This window comes from Hemicordylus capensis, chromosome 2 (assembly GCF_027244095.1).
Source record: "Hemicordylus capensis ecotype Gifberg chromosome 2, rHemCap1.1.pri, whole genome shotgun sequence".
NCBI lineage: Eukaryota > Metazoa > Chordata > Lepidosauria > Squamata > Cordylidae > Hemicordylus > Hemicordylus capensis.
In genome coordinates, this window is record NC_069658.1 from 264,706,890 (window position 1) to 264,726,589 (window position 19,700).

General features: G+C 46.5%; 1 long non-coding RNA gene across 1 annotated transcript; it reads left to right on the forward strand.

The window, feature by feature from the left end:
• Window positions 1–13,051: 13,051 nt before the first annotated feature.
• On the forward strand, window positions 13,052–15,577 carry LOC128347916 (uncharacterized). The gene is made up of 2 exons (XR_008317836.1): window positions 13,052–13,281; window positions 15,189–15,577. It is a non-coding gene; the product is annotated as an uncharacterized LOC128347916 (long non-coding RNA).
• The last annotated feature ends 4,123 nt before the right edge of the window (window positions 15,578–19,700 follow it).

Below are 19,700 nucleotides of genomic sequence, written 5' to 3' on the forward strand. Positions count from 1 at the left end.
CCTTTGTAATGTTGCTTCATTCTAACATACTAAATAAAGGACAACCAAGTGAACATTAGTAATTGTGGGCAATAGTGGTGGAGCTGTATCGGGAAATACTCCACTAGCTCTACCAATCCCAATTCAAGGAAGAGAGGCAGTTCTGTCCCTCTCCCTCCCCTTCCCCCCACCCCGACCCCCCCCCTCTCTCTCTCTCTCACACACACACACACACACACACACACAAAGCAAGAGGTTCAGTTCAATATTTTCAGGGCATATTAACTTTGGAGAAGGAAACAGTAAAGGCTTCTGGAACGTTTGTAAAATATCTGTTTATTCACACATTTACAGATTGTAGCAAATGGGCGCTCACAAACACACACACCCCAGTTTCTGAACAAAGCCCCGCCCCCTGCATTTGACATCAGATGCAGGGGGCGGGGCAGGCAAAAACGGGCAGCCACTGGCCTCCCTATAGGCCTGTCCCTGTCCCACATACACTGCAGCCAAACCTCTCTTACCATTGGCCTATGGAGCACAACCCCCTCCAATGATCTTGTCAAGCAGGCAGAAACCCTTGGGAGCAGGCGGTCCTTCAGATATCCAGGGCCCAAACCTGGAGATATATCTATCTATATAGATAGATATAGATAGATATAGATAGATATATGGCCAATAAAAGCTATACTTCCCCTTCATCAGATTCTCTGTGCTCTGGGGCCAACAAAGTAACCATAATCTACTGAAATTCCATCACGTGGCCTATTAGGGCATCAGGCCCACCCAAGGTATTTAAGATAACATCATCTTCTTCACTATGAGCCCCACCACCCATTGAGATCATCTGGAGAGGTCCATTTGCAGTTGCCACCAGCTTGTCTGGTGGCTACTCATGGACGGATTTTCTCTGTTGCTGCTCTGAGACTCTGGAATGCGCTCCCTGCTGAAATAAGTACCTCCCCATCTCGGACAGCTTTTTAAAAAGTCTCTAAAGGTTATGGATGGGGTCATACTCCCCCGGAAAGAACAGGTATGCAGCCTGGGGTGCTCCTGGATTCGAACCTCTCCCTGGTGTCCCAGGTTGAGGTGGTGGCCAGAGGTACTTTTAATCAGCTTCGGCTGATACACCAGCTGCATCCGTTTCTTGAGATGAATGATGTCAAAATGGTTGTACATATGCTGGTAATCTCTAGGCTGGATTACTGCAATGTGCTTTAAGTGGGGCTGCCTTTGTACGTAGTCCGGAAACTGCAGTTGGTCCAGAATGCGGCAGCCAGGTTGGTCTCTGGGTCATCTAGGAGAGACCATATTACTCCTGTGTTCAAAGAGCTACACTGCCTGTTGATACGTTTCTGGGCAAAATACAAGGTGCTGGTTATCACCTATAAAGCCCTAAACAGCTTAGGCCCTGGGTATTTAAGAGAACGTCTTCTTCGCCATGAGCACCACTGCCTGTTAAGATCATCTGGAGAGATTTGTCTACGGTTGCCACCAACTCATTTGGCGGCTACTTGGGAACGGGCCTTCTCCATTGTTGCCCCTAGACTTTGGAATGCACTCCCTGTTGAAATAAGAGCCTCCCCATCTCTGGCAACTTTTAAAAGGCACTGAACACATTTATTCACCCAGGCTTTTACAGTGGGTATTGGAAAGAATCACCCCCTTTGATAGACCTTAAATTCTGGTTCCCTTACATCCTGAAATGAAAACACAAAGAAAATTCCCTTCACCAGCTGTACTTATCCAATGCAACCTATAACATCCAACTGAAAAACATCACAATTACAGTCCAGAAAAAGTGTCAGAAACAAAAAACAAGAATTATACTGAGATTGAAAAAGGATCACCCCCCACAATGTCAATATTTTGTTGAACCACCTTTTGCCTTGAGTCTGTTGGGATACTTCTCTATCAACCTTGCACATCTAGACGGAGCGATATTTGCCCACTCCTCCATACAGAACTGTTCAAGTTTGGTCACATTGGATGGTAGGTGGTGGTGGACTGCTATCCTCCCTGGATCCGGTCGGCCCTCCAAACTGGATGGAAGAGCAAGGAGGAAACTGGTAAGAGAGGTTACCAAGAGGCCAATGGCCACTCTGAAGGAGTTAAAGGACTTCATGGCAAAGAGTGGTTGTTCTGTGCATGTGACAACAATTTCACGAGCGCTCCACAGATGTGGCTTGTTCGGGAGGGTCGCAAGGAGAAAGCCACTTCTCAAGAAAGGCCACATTAAAGCTCGTTTGAGCTTTGCCAGAAGGCACCTTGAAGATTCTGATGCCAAATGGAAAAAGGTCTTATGGTCAGATGAGACCAAGATTGAACTATTTGGCCTCAACACCAAACAGTACACCTGGCGTAAATCCAACGCAGCTCACCATCCACAACACACCATTCCTACAGTGAAGCATGGAGGTGGCAGCATCCTGTTGTGGGGGTGTTTCTCTGCCTCAGGGACTGGGGCTCTCGTTAGGGTAGAAGGAAAAATGGATGGGGCCAAATACTGTCAGATTCTGGAAGAAAACCTGCTACCCTCTGCCAGACAGTTGAGGATGGGCAGAAGATTCACCTTTCAACATGACAACGATCCGAAGCACACAGCAAAATTGACCACACAGTGGCTGAAGGAGAAAAAAGTGAACGTCCTCATGTGGCCCAGTCAGAGCCCAGACCTAAATCCCATAGAAAATCTGTGGGGAGATTTGAAGATAGCAGTCCACCAACACCTACCATCCAATGTGACCGAACTTGAACAGTTCTGTATGGAGGAGTGGGCAAATATTGCTCCGTCTAGATGTGCAAGGTTGATAGAGAAGTATCCCAACAGACTCAAGGCTGTTATTAAAGCAAAAGGTGGTTCAACAGAATATTGACATTGTGGGGGGTGATCCTTTTTCAATCTCAGTATAATTCTTGTTTTTTGTTTCTGACACTTTTTCTGGACTGTAATTGTGATGTTTTTCAGTTGGATGTTATAGGTTGCATTGGATAAGTACAGCTGGTGAAGGGAATTTTCTTTGTGTTTTCATTTCAGGATGTAAGGGAACCAGAATTTAAGGTCTATCAAAGGGGGTGATTCTTTCCAATACCCACTGTAATTAGATTTATAGTTTAAATATTTTAAATATTGGGTTTTTAATGTTTTATATGATTTTAATTAATTGGTTTTGATGTTTTAAATTATTTTAATTGTAAACTGCCCAGAGACAAATTTTGGGCAGTATAGAAATATTAGAAAGAAAGAAAGAAAGAAAAAGAAAGAAAAAGAAAGAATGAAAGAAAAAGAAAGAATTATTCACCCAAGCTTTTTAACTTGAACTGTGGTTTTAAATTGTTAAATTGTTTTAATGTTTGTTTTAGTTTGTTTTATTAACAAACAATATTATTGTAAACCACCCAGAGATCTGTAAATTTGGGGCAGTGTACAAATACAATGAATGAATGAATGTGGACAGTCACACACAGAGCCTGACTTCAGCTAACTGGCTTCTTTCATTCCAGCCATTTATCCATGGCCTCACGTTGAAAAGGGTTGATATGGAAAAGACTTTTCCCACACAGCATGAGTCTCACCCTTACAGAGGTGAGCCAGAGTGTGACAGGGGAGCTGAAAGTGCATCCAGCTGGAACTTCAACCCCAAGCTTAGATATGAGTCAGCATTTTCAATCCTAGAGTTCCAGACAGGTGCGGCTCTTCAGTCTGTGCTATACAGTCATCCTTGCCAACCACGGTTTTACCAAATGCGGTTTTGAGTGACAGGTCTTGCCATCCACGACCCGTGTATCCGCGGTTGGTGAGGTTTTTTAGTGATGTGTGGGCGGGGGGTTCAGAGGTTCAATTTGCTCATTCCTCTTGCTGACCTTGCTATCCCTTGCCAGTTTAAAATGCCTTTGAGTGATTTTGGAGGATTCAGAAAGTTTCCAGAGGTTCGATCTGCTCATTCTTCTTGGTGAATCTTGGCAATATTACAGGATTTTTTGTTGTTCTTGTAACTTTAAAAAAAATTCCTTTATTTTTAGGTCTTTTTGCGGTCGTGGTTTCCCTAACCCCATTCCCCATAGACTTTAATGCCTCGCTAACTGTGAATTTGCCAACGGCGAGGTTTTGCCATAACGGAACCCTAGAAGTTGGCAAGGGATGGCTGTACTTTTAGTTACAGACAATGACAGGGTGGATTATAAAATTATGCATGGTGTGGAGAAAGTGAACTGAGGTAGGTTTTTCTCTCTCTATCTCTTAATACTAGAGTTCAGGATCATCCAGTTAAATTGATGGGCAGCAGATTCAGGAGAGACAAAAGATAGCACTTTTGCAGATAGTGCATAATTAATTTATGGAACTCACTGCCTCAAGAAGTAATGGTGACAATTAACTCAAACAGCTTTTTAAAAAGCCATCCGCACTCTCTGTGGATATAAGAGGATTATCTTCCTTGGAGGCTTTCAGGAAAGCCTTAAAGATCTATCTTTTTATCCTGGCTGTTGTGTTTGATTTTGATGTAAACTGCTCTGAGCCACTTTAGGAAGGGTGGTATATAAATTGAATGAATGAATGAATAAAAGGGGATTAATTGAGGATAGGGCTATCAGTGGCTACTAGTCATGATGACTATGTGGAACTTCCATGTTCAGAGGCAGTATACCTTTAAATACCAGTTCCTAGGGAATAACAGCAGGGGAGGGCTATTGCCTTCATAGATTGCTTGGGAATTTCCTGGAGGCCTTTGGGTAGCAAGTGGGGACATATTTGGCAGTGACTGGGGCAAGCAGTACCCACCAAGGTGGGTGAAAGAAGCAACAAACTAAAGTGAAATTTATCTGTCTTCTTTCATTTAATTGCCTATTCTATCCCAAGAGCACAAGGTGGGTGACAATATATCAGCTACAATAATCAAGCCACTTTTTATGCTAATCCCTGACCACCAAAAGACAACTGGGCAAAAAACGAAGTAAAGGGTGTTCGATTTTCCCTATATCTGCAGACTGTGATGTGAGAAGTTACGTTTGTCAAAATTCCCTCTTCTAGAACAGTCCAAGTATTAAAGATACTGTATTCCTAATCTACTGTATTCCTAAATTGCTCTCTGTAAGCCTTCTAACATAGCTGGGAAATTCCAAGTGGATTGTACCTTTAAAATAAGAACTTGCCCATATATCATTCCTTGGCTGTGCTGGTCATTAGCAAGGGTCTTCTGCCGGCTTCTTCCCTTGCATGGATTGCGCAACACGGTTTATACAGTTTGAACTATGCATTAGCTCCCCCACCCACCCACCCCCCGCCTCGTTCAGGACAGTGCTTTTGTTTTTCCTCTCCTGCATGAGTTCTCTGGTGGATAGTGAGGTTCGAGGACCGACTGAAGCATTTCCCACATTGGGGACATGGATAGGGTTTCTCCCGTGTGTGGCTTCTCTGGTGGATGGTGAGGGTTGTGCTACGGGTGAAACTTTTTCCACAGTCAGCACACCTGTAGGGTTTCTCCCCAGTGTGGGTTCTCTGGTGTGCAATCAGATTGGACTAATCGCTGAAGTCTTTGGTACAATAAGCGCAGTTAAAGGGCTTCTCACCTGTGTGGAGGCGATGGTGAGTGATCAGGACCCCAAACTGACAGAAGGTTTTGCCACATTTAGGGCACAGGTAACATTTCTCTTTTCTCTTTTGTACAGCTGCTCTTCCCTTAGGCCAAGTAGCCTGACCACTGTTCTTGACCAGATTATTTTCTTGTTGCCTCTCTGGAGTAAACAAAATTTTGCTCGCATCTCTCTGCTCAGGACTTTGGTAAGGGTTGCCTTTTGACCTTCCCAGTCTTGTTGCAGGTAGTTCCACAGTCTCATGGCCAACATGCCAATGATCCTCTTCCATAGTTTCATCTAATAGTGTGATGCCTGCTGGAATAATATACATAGCACTACAACTAATGCAAGCAAAAAGAGATAGGTCTCTTAAAAATCCCTCTTTTTCTTCATGGGCTAGGTAGATGAGTACTTAGTAGCTCCTTGATCAGCATTTGTTAACTGCTTCAACTCTGAACATATGCCATAAGGCTGTCAAAGGTCATTGGTAGGTATCAACTGAGAGGTGATAGGTTATTAATCCAGACATCTATCCTGTCCCCTTTTCTGGAGGCTTTCAGGTAGATAACAATGCTTTAAAAACAAATAATCTCCTAGGACCCATTACTAGAGTTCTGAGTCTTACCTGGGCTGGAAATATATTTATTTCCAACCTGTATATCCCACCTTTCTGTGAGATATACACTAAAGATATGCTATTGTATCTTTCACTGACACTCACAGGGGCAATCAGCTGTCCAGGAGGATTCCATTCCCTGCTCCCACCAAACAGCTGGTCATCAAGACTTTTGCTTTTGAGAAAGAGGACTCTGTATGCTTTACCTTTGGCTGTTCAATCCACACTCCATTAGATTAGGGCATAGGTGGCTGACATACTGCGAAGCGAGCCATCTATCCATGAGGGAGGTGCGCTCACTGCTTCTGAAGCAGCCAAGAGACTGTCTATACAATTGCCGAAGGTGGGGGCTGCTCTGTGCCTCCGAAGCTGTGCATCATCGTATCTATGACTTACTCTATTATTCCCAATGAGGACAGGTCACAGCTGTGATGACACACAGCTTCAGAGGCACAGAGCAGTTTCTAACTTTGATAGCTGGGTGGACAGGCTCTTGGCTGGCTCAAAAGGAATGAGTGTGCATCCCTCTTGGATGGATGGCTTGCTGTGCAGTATGTCAGACAGTGTGTGCAATTTCTTTCCCCAGTCAGAGGCTAGAAACTTGTATTGGTTTAAACAACATCAAAACCTCCATATTTGTTATTCTCCGTTTTCTTTAAGATTTCCTATTAAGCCATTTCAGTGTCCAGCTCTGACTTCAAAAATACCTACATCCCCTGGCCTTGGTCCTCGACAGCAGGGTTTCCCAACCCTGAGTCCCCAGATGTTGTTGGACTACAACTCCCATCATCCCCAGCCACAATGGCCTTTGTGGCTGAGAATGAAATCCCCACTGCAGTAATACACATGGGGTAAGAAGCTCCTACCTGCAGAAATGCCAACTTCCTTCTCCTCTTCCTTGATAATCCTGGGGACATCTGCAGTAATGTCTGGGAACATCGTGTGCACAGAGGCTTCCTTGAAGCTTGTCCCTTCCTGGAACTCCATGAGCTTCAGATCAGCATCTCCTGCTCCAGCTTACAAAGCTTCGTTCAGTGCGCATTCAGAGTTTTAATGAAAACATTGACCAAATTAGCCCCAGAGCCCACAAAAGCTTGGAGGTTGCCACTAAGCCAGAGAGTGGCCATAGCCCTGGGCTTTACTTCATTGAAGAGAACATGTGCAAGTTGTTAGCATGTTCAAATGAAGCAAAGCTGGAGAGAATAGACAAGAGAGTGAAGTGGGAAAAGCCCCCTCAAAAAAATTGGAATTTTCGGACCAAAAAAAGGAAGTACTTTTTCACACAGCGTGTAGTTAATCTGTGGATTTCTCTGCCACAGGGGATGTGGTGATGGCCACTAGCTTGGATGGCTTTAAAAGAGGCTTAGACAAATTCACGGAGGACAGGTCTATCAGTGGCTACTAGTCTGGTGGCTATAGACTACCTCCAGTCTCATAGGCAAGACACCAGTTGCAGGGGAGCAAAAGCAAGAGAGAGGGCATGCCTTTATCTCTTGCCTGTGGGTTGCCCAGGGGCATCTGGTGGGCTAGTGTATGAAACAGGATGCTGGGCTAGATAGCCTTTGGGCCTGATCCAGCAGGGCTGTTCTTATGTTCAAAAGCTGCAATTGGAGGGTCACTGCAATGTTTATTGCTCCCTAAAAATGGTATACCTGAACCATCTCAACTGCAGATGTTTTTGTTCCGTCTTCCTCAGGAGGGAGGGCTGGGCTGGACCCAAAAGAAGATGCTACTCTGTAGCCTGGTGAGCAAAGAAGTCAACAATGAAAGATATGTATCTCCATTGAACACTGAGACAGAGACCTCCAAATGCAGTTGGGTACACATTCTCAGGACACCATCCTACATTTCAATTTCAAAACCCTGCTCAACCCTTGCCCCACTTTTCAAAGGGAGAGGCAAACACAATACAATATGAAAGCTCCCTTGAAAACAAAGACATCAGAACAAAACATACCAGGGACATCACTGCCTCTCATGATTAACTTCATTATCTCTCTCCAGCTAAATTGTGTCTATGAAACTTGCTAAGACAGCTAAGCTTTCCACTGTAAAAAAAACAGGATTTAACCAAATAAGGAGTAATCACCAGATGAACAATGCATCATTCGCATGCGTACTAGATACTTAGACCAGAGGAGAGGGGAGAGGAGAGCTGGTCTTGTGGTAGCAAGCATGACTTGTCCCCATAGCTAAGCATGGTCTGCCCTGGTTGCATATGAATGGGAGACTTGATGTGTGACCACTGCAAGATATTCCCCTCAGGGGATGAAGCCGCTCTGGGAAGAGCAGAAGGTTCCAAGTTCCCTCCCTGGCATCTCCAAGATAGAGTTGAGAGAGATTCCTGCCTGCAACCTTGGAGAAGCCGCTGCCAGTCTGTGAAGACAATACTGAGCTAGATAGACCAATGCTCTGACTCAGTATATGGCAGTTTCCTATGTTCCTATGACCACCATTTTATTGCCACGTATACTGTGTCTAGGGTGTCAGCATCATTTAGATTGTCTGTATAAATATAAGATGCACCTGTAACCAAACTGTAATCAGTTTGAGAGCGTGAGCCTATTGATTACCTATTGGTGACTGCAGAGCAATAAACCTCAATTAATAATTCCTAATCCTTGTGTCTGACTGATTGATTAAGCGGACCCAGGAACGAGCCCCATCCACATCAATCTGAAGACTCCAAGACAGCTTCCAGGCATCATAAAAACCACAATAAAAACGACAATAAAACACTCCCTACATTAAAAATGACAGGTTTCTTGGAAATGGCACAATAAACTCAACAGCCAAAGAACCCAGCAAGGATAGAGAAAGGAAAGCTAACTACCAGCCAACCCTCAATCCTACCCCAAAGCCCAGGGTGAACAGGACACTTTTCAGCAGTCTTTAAAAGGCCCAAAGAGAGGAAGCCAAAGGAATATACCTTCTACCAGGAAGGCATTCCACAATCTGAAGGTTTCTTTTTGTGTTTAGAGGTTTGATTCTGGCTGAGGTTCAAAGCAACCTGGAGATTTTTTAGATTCTGTTCAACTTCACTGGAAAAAAATCCTCTTTGATCCGCTTTTGGGCTTCAGGTTTGGTTTGACTCCCTGCTTATAACTATACAAAATGGTTATAAACTGAAGATTGCTTAACACAAATCTTAACCGGTTTCAAAAGCAACACTTCCAGAGCCACCCCACTTCTGCAGAATGCATCTTCCCACGCCCATCATCATGTGGGAGCTACTTCTCCATGGGTCTATCGCAGCCAAATGGGCAGGCCCAATTGCACTGGTGAGCACAGCCCAATCAGCACCCACCCTCCTGATGGGGTGTTGATGGCATGGCCCCTGTGCCTGAGGTATTCACACAAGGACAGCAGACTCATGGAATAGTGCCACAGCAAAACATTCGCTTGCCTTTGAATTGCAGCAGCGCCTCTTGTAGGACAGCGCGTTTCTGGGGGAAGCTGCTGAGCCTGTGCTTTAACTCTGCTATAGTGAGCTCTGTCTTCATCACTCCAGCCTCTGTGCTGGGGGTGGGCGGGGGAGAGGAAGAGAGAGGAAAAGAGAAGGGTCATCCCAAAGGCCATCATCCATTTTCTCCTCTTGTTTCAAACCCAGTAGAATAGTAGGAGGTAGAGAGAGTAAGCCCCAGACTTACCCACCCCTGGTGCTTCCAACACCCTAGGGAAAGAAAAAGAGGAGGTGGTTGGGATCATGTGCCTCAAGATGGCTGCCCTGCTGCAAAGCCATCTTCAGTGTTTATAGCACTTACATTTATATACCACTCTATAGCCAGAGCTCTCTAAGCAGTTTACAATGATTTAGCATATTGCCCCCCCAACATTCTGGGTACTCATTTTACCGACCTCGGAAGGATGGAAGGCTGAGTCAACCTTGAGCCCCTGGTCAGGATCAAACTTGTAACCTTCTGGTTACAGGGCGGCAGTTTTACCTCTGCGCCACCAGGGGCTCTTTATGATTGATTGATTGGATTGGATTTATATACCTCCCTTCCAAAATGGCTCAGGACAGTTTACTGAGCAAGGAGACCGTTACAGCAGACCTTTCAGCTGTAGACATTTTAAAATAATAAACAGGCTCTCAAACGTGAATAAAAGCCTTTCAAGCTGCCTTCAGTTTTTAAAGGCAACTCCCTTTGCATTGTCTCATTTATCACATGCATATCCCATCCTTCTTACAAGCAGTGTATATGGAGTAAAACAACCCATTTTAAAATGAACCAAAACATCGCTGCAAGCCAGGTCAGGCGAAGAGACAGTGACAGCCCTGAGATTAAGAGAAAACAACAGCACAGACTTTATTTATTCCTAAAACATGATAATAAAGTGCTCAAAATTCCTTCACAGCCTCACTCAGAGTCTGCTTGAGTTATCTGCAGCTATGAAGGCATTCGGAGCACTTTCCTTGTCAGAAATATAAGAATCCATCCCCTTAAAAAAGATTGTGTATCAAAACACAATGGGAACAGACAGTCCCTTGCTATTCAGTGGGACAATCTCCCCTCACCAACTTCCCACCAATGACACTGGCTAACATACCACGCAAGGGTGCTTCAGCACAGTAACGTTGCGTGTGTGTAAGTTGCGCAGCTGATGCAAATGCAAAAATTGCACAAAGGACAGAACACAAGAGTAAGCTCTTTGGGAAAAATGGGCTTACTCATTTGTGCAGCTAGAGTACACACAATATTGCTGGGCTGATGTACTCTTGTGTGGTGTGTCAGCTACTGAGAACCATCTCAGCATTCTTCCAAACATTCCAGATACTCAACATGGAAGTCTCCTGCTTTGCTTTGAGGAGAGCTGGTCTTGTGGTAGCAAGCATGACTTGTCCCCTTAGCTAAGCAGGGTCTGCCCTGGTTGCATATGAATGGGAGACTAGAAGTGTAAGCACTGTAAGGTATTCCCCTCAGGGGATGGAGCCACTCTGGGAAGAGCAGAAGGTTCCAAGTTCCCTCCCTGGCATCTCCAAGATAGGGCTGAGAGAGACTCCTGCCTGCAACCTTGGAGAAGCTGCTGCCAGTCTGTGAAGACAATACTGAGCTAGATAGACCAATGCTCTGACTCAGTATATGGCAGCTTCCTATGTTCCTATACTTCTAATGAGCATGCTAACTTGCTTACTTCAAAAGAGTAAAGCCTAGGGCACCATCCATTATCTGAAATAATGGGAAAACTCTGGATTTTTTGTTTGTTTGGTCAGTCAGTCAGTCAGTTGGGTTGGATGCTATAGGACAGGGGCAGGCAACCTCCAGCTGTGGTTCAACTACAACTCCCACCATGCCCAGCCACAATTTATTACTCCAAGGGACTGGTAGGTGGCTAGTCCTGCCTTGCAGAAGAGAGTTGGGCCTCGGGTGGCCACCTGGCCCCCAAAAGAGAACCTGGCCTATCCTTCTATCTTTTTGCAGCAAGGGAAGCTTTTCATGGCATGGAGACCACCCTATCACCACTGAATTACTACAGAGCAAGCCATGACCAAAAGGACAGTTCAAGGGACTACTTCAAAACTAAGCAACTCTAGTTGGAGCAGGTGGCCTTTAGGGAAGGGGCCATGTCTCAGTGGTAGAGCACATGTTTTTCAAACGAAAGGTTCAGTCCCAGTATCTCAGGTAGCAGCACTGGGAAATAATGCTCCCCAATCAAGACCCTGGAGAGCCACTGCCAGTCTGAAGATACAATATTGGGCTACATGGACCAATGCTCTGACCCATTAAGTAAAGGGAAAGTGTGCCGTCAAGTCGATTTTGACTCCTGGCACCCACAGAGCCCTGTGGTTGGCTTTGGTAGAATACAGGAGGGGTTTACCATTGCCTCCTCCCGTGCAGTATGAGATTATGCCTTTCAGCATCTTCCTATATCGCTGCTGCCCAATATACCAGTGGGGATTCAACTTTCTGCTTGTTAGTCAAGCATTTCCCTGCTGCGCCACTTAAGGTGACTTGACCCATAAAGAGGCAGCAGAACATCCCTTTCCAGTTCTGCTCTCTTTGAGCATTTTTATTCGGATCCAACCAGAGGCGTAACTAGGGAAAATAGCGCCTAGGGCAAGCACTGAAATTGCGCCCCTGTCCAAACAGGAATGATGGGACTTGTAGTCAACAATATCTGGAAATCCTAGTTAAAAGGAACACTGTACCATCTAGACATGGTTGTTGATCAAAACCTGAAAACACGAGCCATCTCTGTAAAAGAATTAGAACAGTCAGGAGTTATGCGAGGATTCCAAGTGTCATTTTCTCTGTCTCATCTCATTCTTTTTTAAAAAGCATGACTTTGTCCTAGAGGATCACCTGCCCAAATAGCCACTAGCAAAATAAGGGAAGAAGAAGGTGGTGGTGGGTGTCTATAAACCAGTGAATGATTCCTGCCAGCCTTTGTCTTATGATGACTGTTGGCTCATGATGGGGTATATGTGCATTCACCACACCAGTGCTTACTTTGACACCAAGAGGGAGGAGGATACATTAGTTTGCCACACTAGACAGAGGCATTTGCAACAGGAGCAGACAGCCAAGTTCTGCCAGGGCCAAAACCAGCCCCTGCCAGACTAAGAAATCATCACAAGGTGACAAGTTGAAATCATCACAATCACAAGGTGTGACAGTTGGAAGGCAACTCTGGGAAGAGCAGACACAGCTGAGAAGCTGAGCAAGCCCTTCTAAACATCTAGCCTTTTCCACTTCAAACAAACCAAGAGGGGAGTTTAGCAGGGGCTGTTTCTCTCTAAGCGGTAGGTCTTAGTCTCTCTATCTCTGTGTGTGTTACTTGTTAGGGTTACTTGTTAGGGTGAACATATCACAGGGCTAGGAGTTCTTAGGGTTACCTAAAGGCAGTGTTTACTCAGTGGTGGGGGTGGAGTCAGCTAGGGCTGGGAGGGGCCCCACATTCCTTCCTTTGACTCACATCCTGTGTGACAGTTGGAAGCCTACTCTACATAAGAGGTGTAGGCCCGAGAGCATAGCGAGCAGAGCATAGCGGACAGGGATAGCAAACAGGACACAGGAGTTTTGCAGGAGTTTAGCGGGAAGTGTGTGGGGGAGCCTGGAACAAGCGCCCGCGATCACAAGGATCACAAGGAGCCTGGTGGAGAAGAGAACGTAAGTACATATCCCTCCCTCGTATCCCTCATATTCTTGGGAAAGGCTGTTTGGACAGTTAAATAGCTGACCATTACAGCTGAGACCTATCCTAATAAACTATCTAATAAATGGACAATAAGCTCCCTAAATACTGTAAAGAGCCAACTAAAACAGCATGAAGATAGAAGGTCAGCAGGGGAAGGGGCACTTCCCAGTGTATTGCACAGAGTGCCACATGTATGACTATTTGCCCCATGGGCGGAAGTCATGGGTGTGTGCTCGGTGCAAGGAGCTCCTGGCTCTCAGGAAAAAATCCGTTCCCTCGAGACCAAGGTGGCGGATCTGGAGAAGCTCAGGGAGACAGAGAGGCATGTGGACAAGACCTTCAGGGATGTGATAGCGGCATCCCACTCCAGGGCTGGTAGCTCCTCTGCTGTCAGGGAGAATGAAGGTCTTGGGCGAGGAGGACATCGGTCTGAGGAAGAGGGAAATGCTCCTTTAGAAGGGACCCCTTCCATGGATGATGAGCCCATATCCTCTCGCACAGGGGATACTCCTCTGGGGGGTGGGGGTCTCCTTGTAGTTGGTGATTCGATCATTAGGGGGATAGAGAGATGGGTTTGTGACCCGCGTGTTGACCGCACGGTGACTTGCCTGCCTGGTGCAAAGGTTGTGGACATTACGCAGCGTCTAGACAGGCTCCTAGGCAGTGCTGGGGAGGAGACAGCTGTCGTGGTGCATGTCGGCACCAACGATGTGGGGAAATGCAGTCGGGAGGTCCTGGAAGCCAAATTTAGGCTGATAGGTAGCATTTTGAAATCCAGGACCCCCAAGGTAGCATTCTCAGAAATGCTACCTGTTCCATGCGCAAGTACAGTGAGACAGGCAGAGCTGAGGGGTTTCAATGCGTGGATGAGACGTTGGTGCCAGGAGGAGGGGTTTAGATTTGTTAGGCACTGGGACACATTTTGGGGCAAGCAAGGCCTGTACAAAAGGGACGGGCTGCACTTGAACCAAGATGGAACCAGACTGCTGGTGCTTAAAATCAAAAAGGTTGCAGAGCAGCTTTTAAAATGACACCTGGGGAACAGCCGATGGGAGCTGGGCAGTATCCCGTTTGGCAAAAGCCTCAGTCTTGGCCTGCCAGGTGGCCATCTCTGATGCAAAGCAAGACATCTCAGCTGTCTGAAACGAACTATAGACAAAACATACTTAACCTCAAGTCCTCACCCAGAAATGTAACCTCTTTAAAACATTTAACTTCCAGCCTGAGGAAGAATTCTGTGTAAGTGGAACACTAGCATAATGTTGTATGAACTCTGATTGGTCATAATAAAAGCACTATTTTACTGGCCCTGTGAATTAACAACAATTTGATTCTAAGAAAAGCCCACACTGCCATCTATTGTTGGAGGCTATTAGTACTTCCTATTACAACTAGAAGATTGGTGAATTCAAACCTTGTTAGAAATCACAAAAGGCTAGTGTTACAGAGAACCCGGTTTTCTGTTGTAAACCTCCCTGAGCCATTTTGGAAGGGCAGTATATAAATCTAAATAAATAAATAAATAGCCCAAATACAGTACTAGATTTATGTTACAAGGAAGTCCCACCATTGAAATAAGTCTGGGCTATGCACTTTTGGTGCAGCAGGCAAGAGATCTTGAGCCTTTAAGAGTTGCATGATAGGCAGATGTTCAGCAGGCAAAAAAATTTCCCAGCACCACATTTGCAGGTTATGGTAAGCTTCATCTGCTGGATTTCTGATTGTCATGCAGTTAAAGGCAGGCACTCAGACAAGGAAATAAACTGGCAGTCCTAAAATTAGTGGTGCTTTTCCGAATACTGTGTTTAGGACAGCACATTCAGAAAAATGATACGTGGTTTCTTAGAAGTGATTGGTATTTGCATGTATCTGACTGCAGAAACGGAGGTCCCCATTCCAGCCCGTGGACTGCAAGCTGGCCATCCCTGATGTAGAGCAAAATATCTGAGCTTCTGTTGATTTCTGGTGACTTCAGTCAGGCTAATCCTGGAGGACTGGCAACCCTAGCTACTCTTCTGGGGGAAAGGGGGTTCAACAGTGAATACTGATTCAAAGAACACATCAGCTTCTCTAGAATCTCCTTCTTCAGTAATGCTTTTCACACCCATCTAACTCTCCTACATCTTTTGGGACTGCTATCCTGCTTCTGGTGTGTTTTCTGTCTTTTGTATCCCACCTTTCTGTCCTATCAAAGGCAGCCAACAGAGTAAAACAATTCATAAGTAAAACCATCATTTCTAGAAAAATAAAAATATAATACATGACCAAGCAATAAACACACTTCAGAGCATTCTTTTAAAAAGCAGGAAGGCAGAAAAGCAAAAGAGAAAGCAGTAAAACAAATCAAGCAAAAATATACATATTTTAAATGTCTGTTTAGAAACTGCCATGACTGGGCCAGGCACCTCTTGTGGCAGGGCGTTCTACCATCTAGGTGCTGATACTGAGAAGGGGCTGATACCACCAGCCACACAGCTGCAGGTAATGGGGAGTGCGTAGGTAGTTTATGTAGGTTCTAGAGAAGTTCATGTAGTTCAAGAGAAAGCAGCACTTCAGTTATTCAGGGTAACAAGTCATGGAGGACTTTAAAGGAAACTAGCTGGGCCGGGCGCAGAGCATCTGCGCCTCCGGCTGGCCCACCCACCGCCGCTGTTCCCCCACCACGTGCGGAGTCAGCCAAATGGCGACCTGGGTCCAGCCCCAAACGGCAGCCCCCTCTATATACGCCCGTGTGCATGACGTCACGCGCACGGGGGGGTGGCTCGGGCTCCAGAGCAAACTCCCCCCCAGGCTACCGAAAGCCCGAACAAATGAGGAGAATTCCCCCCTCTCACGCCCTCCCAGCAAACTCCCCCCTTCCACGCCTGGGCCATCGAGAGCCCAGGCAAACTCTCCGCCAGTTATTTCAGGCAGCGCCGACTGCCTGATAGGATGTTTTTCCCTTTCTCTCCCTCTCTGGGGAAAACGCTTCCTGAAATGACAACCTGAGAGCTCGCTTGGGCTCTCAGCAGTCCGGACCATGCCCCTTGGCGTGTGACGTTGCGCACAAAGGGGGCGTGGGTTCAGCTGCCAAGAGCCCGAACGAGCTCTCAGGTCATCGTTTCAGGAAGCTTTGGCTGCCTGATAGGGCGTTTTCCCTAGAGAGGGAGAAAAAGGGGGAAACATCCTATCGGGCAGTCGGCGCTGCCTGAAATAACTGGCGGAGAATTCGCCCATGCTCTCGGCAGCCTGGGCGTGGGAGGGGGGAGTTCGCTCTGGGCTCCTCTGGAGCCTGAGCCATGGGGCTTTGGCGGCCTTTTTCATTGGTGGCCCAGGTGCTTTGAACCCATTTGCACAATGATAGCTACGCTCCTGTCTCCCACCCCCACCACCACCCCAGCATGCCTGGCTTTCTGGCCAGCCACCTGGCCTGCTGCTCCCCACCACCACCACCCACTTCTCGCCCCTCCCCCCAGCTGGCCAGCCCGCTTCCTCTGCCCCCCATCCTGCGCTTTCTGATTTGCGGGGCTGAATGGAAAGCTGGCCCACCACCTCCTCCCATCCCCTTCTCTGGGCGGGTGGCCAGACCAGGCTGGCCCACCACCTCCTCCTGCCGCCTCCTGGTGGGCAGCTGGACTAGGCCGGCCCACTGCCACCTCTGGCCAATTGGGCCACGGCCAGGCAGGCCTGCCGCCACCTCCTCCGGCTAACTGGCGGCCAGGCCAGGACCAGGTCAGCCCGCCTCCTCCCACCGACTGGTCGCTGGGCCAGGGCCAGGGCCAGGGCAGCCCACCTCCTCCAGCCAGGCCAGCCCACCTCTGCCATTGTCTCCTGTCTCCATTGCTATTCCCCAGGCAGCTGCTCTCGTGAGAGCTGCCACACATGGGATTGGCAATGAGTATGTTTAAGAGAATTAAATATAGAGAGGAAAAGCAGCAGCTTGAATTGAGCACAGAAACATACTGGGAGATCAAAAACAACCAGAGTAATGTGTGCTGACCACCACATTTTAAACCAAATAAAGTTCCTGAACAGTCTTCAAGGGCAGCCCCTATTCATAGTAGTATCCCCATGAAGAGTGTGTTACAGACAGGGGCGGAGCCACCATTGGGCGAACGGGTTCAAAGAACCCAGGCCACCCATGGGAAAAGGCCGCCGAGCCCCGTGGCCACACCCCCTTTGCACATGGCCTGGGCTGCTGAGAGCCCGAAGAAGCACTCAGCTTGTAATTTCAAGCAGTGTTGGCTGCCTGATAGGACATTTTCCCCTTTCTCTCTCTCCAGAGAGGGAGAGGAAGGGGGAAACGTTCTATAGGGCAGTTGGAGCTGCCTGAAATAATTGGCGAAGAGTTTGCCTGGGCTCTCAGCGGCCCGGGCGTGAGAGGGGTGAGTTCGCTCTGCCCGAGCCATGCCTCCGTGCACATGACATCACGCACACGGGTGTATTGGAGGGGGGGCCGCCAACCGGTGCTGGACGCAGGCCGCTGCTCGGCTGGCTCCGTGCCTGGTTACAGTACTCTGATTGCAATGTGACTAAGGTAAGGATTACTGTGTATTTAAAGACTACTCCATTATAGCTACAATGAATAATATCTAAGTCCAATTGAGTTAGATAGGGCTTATAGGACTTATAAGAATAGGATCCCTGCTAACTGGGCAAAGAAGCACCTTTGTAACATGGTGATTCTCTTTAGTTAGCAGGGGGCGGGGGGAAGTAACTGACCCTATCCAACCCCCGGCACAGTACCTCCAGTGACTGTTGCTGGTGTCTCTCTTATGTTTCTTTTTAGATTGTGAGCCCCTTGGGGACAGGGATCCATCTTATTTATTTATTATTTCTCTGTGTAAACCGCTTTGGAACCTTTTGTTGCAAAGCAGTATATAAATATTTGTTATGTTATTAACTACATAGCCCTATGCAGACATTACACTGTTCATGTATACAGGCGTTTGTACATGTGTCAGTGACTGTACGTCCATTCATCTTAAAAGTGAACCTGTCTACATACTCCCTCAAAGGCAGAGCACATTTAGAAAACGAACTGTACCACTTCAGACTGGAGGTGAGAGATACCATTTTTGAATTCTCCCCATATTAAAAACACTTGCAAATAGAAAGTCAGCACAGCAGGCAAAGGGCTGAGCAAAAACTTCTCTCTCTGCTGCATTCATTTTCTATTTGCAAGTTTGTTTTTGTTTGTTTTTTAGCAAAGCAGACTCCACATTCATTCTGTGCTTTCTTTCTTGTCAACTACAATGGTGTTGCCAGAGTTTGTGCTCTTTCATGCACTTTGAATTAGATTTGAAACAGTTTATGGTTGTAACATTTATAGGGGCAAGGGAGAAGAGGTAAATTCTGGCTGCTTGACCTTCCATCATTCACTCTTGCTCTCTCACCTCATGGTGAGAGCTAATCTGTTGGATATGTGTATTAATACAGAAGCTCCTGTCTCCCTGCAGGGGTTTGAGTTGGAGGGCTATGTTTCTTATCTCCCATTAACTGCTGCTCTGTGGAAAACAACTTCAGTTCCAAACTCTGTGTCACCTGTGTTAAGTACTACTCTTAATGAGGAGGAGGATTAGGAACTCAGCCCATTGGAGACCCAAGGGCAATCTTTTATGAACTGACAACCTAGACTCACTTAAATTACAAAAGAAAGAGGCCAAAAAGCATCCCAGTGCCACAATCACAACCAGCAAGGACAAAAGGAGCACAATAATGTTTCTTCTTTCGGCTCAGCTCCCATTATAATAGAATGCAGGCCCATCAGAAAGAACAATCGATATACTAGGAAATTTGCTCTTTTGTAACTGAGATTGAAGGCACTGAAATTATTCTGATGTCAAAATAAGTGGGGGGAGGGGGCCGCTAGCAGAGCTCCTGCTTTGCATGGAGATAGCCCCAGGTTCAATTCCTCGTATCTCTAGGTAGGACTGGGATTCTGGAGAAGGACGCCCACCTGAATCCTAAATCCCTGGAGAACTGATGCCAGTCAGTATAGACAATACTAAGCTATATGGACCAAGTGTCTGACTAAATACAAGGCACTTTCTATATTCAAGTATTAGGGGCCAAAGAAAATTGGGATTATCCTGGTAAACAGGGTCAGTTGGTGCATATAGTATCACTGCTTTCTTCCTAGTCCCTAACTGAGCTAAGAGGCACCTTTTAAAAATGATTTTCTTTATTGAGCAGCGGGGGGAGGCCCTATCTATCCAACCCCAGCACAGCATCCCTCCAGTAGCTGTTGCTGGTGTCTATCTTATGGTGTGTTTGGTTGTTGTTGTTTTAGATTGTGAGCCTTTGGGGACAGGGATCCATTTTTATTTCTCTAAACTGCTTAGGAAACATTTGTTGAAAAGCGGTATATAAATATCCATAGTAGTATGTTCGCATTAAGCACAATCAAGAT